The sequence below is a fragment of the Aegilops tauschii genome, chromosome 4 (assembly GCF_002575655.3).
Source record: "Aegilops tauschii subsp. strangulata cultivar AL8/78 chromosome 4, Aet v6.0, whole genome shotgun sequence".
NCBI lineage: Eukaryota > Viridiplantae > Streptophyta > Magnoliopsida > Poales > Poaceae > Aegilops > Aegilops tauschii.
The window spans coordinates 78,279,957-78,285,956 of NC_053038.3; positions in this window are offsets into that span (position 1 = coordinate 78,279,957).

The following is a 6,000-nucleotide window of genomic DNA, read 5'->3' on the forward strand; positions in this document are numbered from 1 at the left end:
TTAATAGCACCCACGCCATGGCATAACCAAATTAGCCGGTTAGCAACTAAGCCGGTTAAATGGATGGGGAAAAGTCTTTGGAGCACAACTGAAAAGGGGAAATGGGTAAGCCAAGATAGACAAAAAGGGTACGATCCCACGTTACAACTAAGCCGGTTAGCAACTCTGCATTCCTCTGCAACAGAACAGCCAATAAGGATAACTTCGCTCTTAAAAGAACTTAGTTGAATGTTGGGAATACCCAGAGGGCAGCATGTTGGATACAATTGGAGAGATGTTCCCAGCAACCGCAACCCGATTGAGAATGTACACCAAGGCATCAGCAAAAACATTGAACAAGATGGGAGAAATATGGTGTCCTTGCCTGAGGCCCCGGCCATTTTAAAGAAAGGGCCCACAACCCCACTAACAGACACAATCCTGTGGCCCCCACCAACCAGCTACATAAGACTATGGACATATGCCCCCTCAAAACTTTTGGCTAATAAGACATCACAGAAGAAGGGCCAACTAACCGGGTCATCGACTTTTTCAAAATCCAGTTTTAGAATGATGTCCTTGCTTCCCCTAAATCGCAAATCGTGTACAACCTCGTGCAGACAAAGGATACCATCCAAGATGAAATGACCTTTACTAAAGGCAGATTGATATTGCACAATCGCCCTATGAGCCACTGGGACAGCCGTGAGGCAAAGCCTTTGGAGGGAAATTTGGCAATATTGTTCATAAGGGCAATGGGTCTAAATTGACGAATGAAATCAGCCCCTTTAACCTTTGGGATGAGAGAGATAACCACATAGTTCAGACGAGAAATATCAACGGTACCAAGGCAAAACCCCGAGATAATGGCATAGCTAGGTGTTTTAACATGGGCCAGAATTTCTTAAAGAAAGGATAAACATTTACATCAAACTTGTGCATAAAAAAACCTACCTAGAAGACCTCCAAGAAATTATCTTACCACAAATGAAGCAAAACAACAATTTTCAAGGAGGGCCTTGATATTTTCATAAAGGGGCAAAGTATAGATGATGCAAAATCATGTATTTAGAGGTCAAAATCATATATAGTGCCGTTTTTTTTGCGAAAATAGAACTTCTCACTCATCAATCAGGGTTGTAACATTCAAGGTTACACAAAGGGGTAATTTCCACAGGTGCATGGCGGAGCCAAACGGCTGTGTGTGGCGCCCTACCCATCTGAGCAAGCTCATGGCTAAAGTGATTCCCATCTCTCCTAACATGTGTTATCCCATCCTCACATCCTAGACCCAGCAAACGCTTTGTTTCTTCCACTAGCGATGCAACTGGCGACCTATTAGCTGCCGCCTCAGCGATCATAGCTACGGCAGTTGTACTGTCAGTCTTCAGGATGAAAGGATCAGAGCTCCATTCAAGTGTGAGAGATACACCCTCCATACATGCTGCGATCTCAGCTTCAAGCGCACTTGAGCACCTCGGCAGGAATCGACAGGAGGCCAAGATCACAGCGCCGTGATGATTTCGCAGGATCATACCTGCAGCTCCGGTCCCATCCGCTTCAGCAAAGGCACCGTCAACGTTCAGTTTGCACCAACCTACAGGGGGCTTGGATATAACATTTGGACTTGAGAACACACACACACACACACACACACACATTCTCCTTGAGATACAACTGTGATTTCACAGTGCTCCACAACTAATACTATTGGTTGCGGCCACATGTCACATTAGACTAATATAATGAGCAAATTACACGGGATGACCCAGTTAAGAAAAGTGTAGAGCTAACAACAACAACAAGGAACATGAACAATGTTTCAGTACCGTTCACACGGTTTGGTACATGACTCGTAAATTCTCCCAATAAATGAACTTATGATATATCTTCAATTATAGTAGATAGAGCAGGAATCTTGCATTGAATTAACATTATAGAACTTTTTTGCTTCATGTTATTTCAACACTTACTCAAAATCTCATGATATAAGAGGATGTAACATTGCTTGTTTTCCCCATCTCTTCTCATACACATACATAGAATAACTTAGCTAGCTAGAAGAAATACAAGAGAGAAAACAAGCCAGGAGAAGATAATTCATATCTAGAGTCTTATTCATTGGAATGAGAGGAATCAGAAACACACGATGACTTTGTTGGATGCATAGGCTGAGATAAAGAAGTCCACACAGCACATCTTTCTTGCGCCGGACTTGTATTAAGGCATGACAGTACCACATATATTGTTGGCAATGGCACGGTTATAAACTAAGTGGTACTAGACCATAATGTTTGGCATCCAATCGGCATCCTAGGTCATATTTTAAATGACGTGGGTACATGATTTATGTTTTTATCTGAGGACTAGCAAATAAGTACTTGCGTTTCAAGCCATGTCATGCTTTGTCTGTGTAGAGGCAGAGGCAGTCTTTTAGGATAGCAAGCAACACAATAATAAAAGTCATTTTCATCTATATCCCCCCCTCTCTCCAATAAACATGCCATCATGTTTAATTACCTTATGAGAGAATTAAACAAAACAACAATTTTTGTCGTTGTGTAACAGTAACAACAATATATTTGTGTAATCTCTCAAAACGACTATTGCCATTTGGCACCTTCATTTTTAGGGTTTGAAGAAAAGACCATTTGACTTTATTGTAACCTTTTTAGAAGTCAATCCTAAATATCATTCCCGCATGTTTTTTTTTGGGTGCATTTTATGGATGATCTCATGTAGGATAACAATTTCATCCAGCATGTTTCGTCCTTGCATAAATGTCGCTTGAGACGGCTGAACCACGTGATTTGCGGCCACATTAATCCTCTTGTTGGCTGCATTGGTGAAAAATTTGAAGCTACGTTTATTTTATTTTATTTTTTTGAGAACTGCGTTTAGGAGACATATAGGACTGTATTGTTGTCCATTTTGCGTCCTTTAGTGTCTTCGGCAACAAAATGACTCACCAAAGTTTGGCCTTGAAAGATCTAGCTGGGCGCCATGCAGAAAATTGAACATCCCAGTAAGATTTGTCTTAATGACATCTCATAAGTTCTAGTAGAACTCACTGGAAAAGCCATCAGGACCTGACACTTTATCGTGATCCATCTAAAACACTCTCCGCTCGCACCTCTTCTTCTGAGAAGGGTGTGAGGAGTTCATTTTCCACATTTGAGATCTGGGGTATATCCTTGGTTTGGGACTCATCTAGGGAAACATGATCCTCCTCGTGAGCCCCAAATAGAGTTTTGTAACATTCGGTTATATACTATTCGACCTCCTCCGCTTGACCTTCAATCAAACCTTCATCCTGTTAGAAACTATAATTGCACATTTTTCAATGGTGGCCACTAGCTACCATATTGAAATATCTCCCGTTGTTGTCTCCTTCACGATGAATTGAGCTTTGGACCGTTGTACTCCTACCATTTAACTTCCTCTTCATGTAAGAGACATACCATCTACGCATTGTCAACATGCACTAGTAGAAAACTGGGCTTTGGTCACAGGGAAATATTCACATTAGTCCCGGTTCGTGCGGCCAGGGGCCTGCCGGGCCTCGTGGGGGCATTGGTCCCGGTTCGTCCGGCACCTTTGGTCCCGGTTGGTGGGACAAACCAGGACCAATGGGCCACGCTCCTGGCCCACCACCCTTTAGTCCCGGTTCATACCACAAACCGGGACTAAATGGCTGGTCCTAGTTGCGGCCAGTGTTTAGTCCCACCTCGCCAACCGAAGGGCGCTCACACCAGTTTATAAGCCCGTCCCTCTCTGCCTTGTTGAGCTCTTCTCAAAGTGAAAATAGATGCCCTTATACAGAGAATTTGACCTAAATTCACAGTAAATTTCTTTGAATTTCATAGAAATTTATTATGAATTTAGGTTGAATTTTCTCTATAGGCGCATCTATGTTCATTTTTTATAGTAAATAAAATAAATAAACCTTAATAAAATAAATAAAAATAAATAAATAAACCTTAATAAAATAAAATAAAATAAACTATAGTAACTAAAATAAATAAACCTTAATAAATTATATAAAAATAGCAGCAGTAAAATAAATAAAAATAGTAGCAGTAAAATAAATAAAAATAAAATAATTAAAGTAAAATACATAAGTAATTAGATATAAAATAAATAAGTTTTTTGTTGTAAGTATAAACAAAACAAAACAAATAAAGCAAAAGAGAAAACAAAAATAGAGAAAAAAAACTATGCCACCTACTGGGCCACCACGGCCTGAATACGACTTGAAACCCATCCATGGGCCAGGATTCAGGCCCGCAGAAGGCCCAATAGGCCCCACAGGCAAAGAGAACGGTTAGGCCCGAAAGCCTGCAGTTGAGAGGAGCTCGAGAGGGTGGGCGCAGCAGCGCTTATAAACCACTCTCGAGCCCTCTCAACTAGCGAGGTGGGACTAAACTTTTGACGCGGGGCAGCACAAGGCCTTTGGTCCCGGTTGATGCCACCAACCGGGACTAAAGGGGGTCATTGGTCCCGGTTCGTGGCACCAACCGGGACCAAAGGCCTTTAGTCCCGGTTGGTGCCACGAACCGGGACCAATGAGTTCCCTATATATACCCCATCGCCACAGCAGAGCACTCCACAGTGCTCTGTTTTTTCTGGCCGGCGAGGGGAGGGCATTTGGGTGCTCTAGCTCACTTCCTATGCACATGAGGTGTTCGATGAAATGTCTGAGCCACACTAGTTAATCTTTCTCCTCTCGAAACTCGACCTCCGAGCTCCATTTTCCCCGAGATTTGTCTAGGTTTAGTGGTCCGTCACGTCCCGTCCCGTCTTCACCGTCGTCGATCGCCCGTGCCGATCTCATCGCCAGCACCACCGTGGTGAGCCTCTTGTTCTTATCTTCTTTCTGGGCTGGTAGCAGCGGCCACGTGGAGGACCTTCTGTCCCGGTTCGTGTAAGAACCGGGACTAAAGGGTTAGGGCTTTAGTAACGACCCTTTAGTCCCGATTCGAAAACCGGGACAAAAGGCCCTTACAAACCGGGGTAAAAGTCCCTTTTCCTACTAGTGATGGTGCCCAGCCTCGTCAGCTGTGGGTATAATGCTCCTAACCCCACACTCGACTAAAAAAAATCGCCCACTGCCTATTCTTGTACCACCATTTGGGTGCCAATTTGTTTCCATACCCATACCCGACCTGGTAAGAAAATACCCACTTGTAAAAATATCAGCCCTGCCCATTCAACATTCCAGCACATATTGTTAACTCAACGTACAACTGTACAAGGCAGGAGAAGTTTAGCGATTACGGAGAGATCATGCGTCCGCACGTACTAGATCATGTGTTGCCTACTTGCCTGCTTGCACAAAAAAAGGTCCAAAACAAATTTTACACTCACATCTGCTAGCCAATTCATGAGGCACCTATCTTGCTTAATCTAGAATCAAAAGCATCCGTGTACTCGCACCTGCCCTACCTGACGGGTATATATATATTTTTCCCATTTATTATCTATGGGTATTTATTTTTCTCATGCTTTTACCCTAATGAAATGGGATAAAAACCCATCAGGTAATCGAGTAGTGGGTATCCATTGCCATGTTGACCTTGTGTAGATAACATTCACGTCTACGTGATTTTATCGAGGTCATCAATAATGGCCCATAGACAGTTGTCTTTCTTTTTTATATATCCTGCTAGTGTGCTTGGCCCATCTCCCATCGCAAGAAAGAAAAATACGGTCCTATCTCAAATAGTCTTAACCTAGTGCGCAAAGCCATTCCGCTGTAACCATCCAAATTCGGCGTGCAGCTAAACTATTTGTAAACCTCGAGTGGAGAATGATTGAGGCATGGTCCGGCAACGACTCAATGCGCTCAAGCGCATGTACAGTTACTAGAGGAACCATAAGCAGCTCGTAGCTTCTCCTGGGCGGGGACAAAGAAAGACATGCAGACAACGGCCCATCGATCCTTGGTGCGTAAATGGTGGATTTGGTAAATAAACATCTAAGCTTATCAAGTACTCCCTCCGTCCCATAATGTAAGATGTT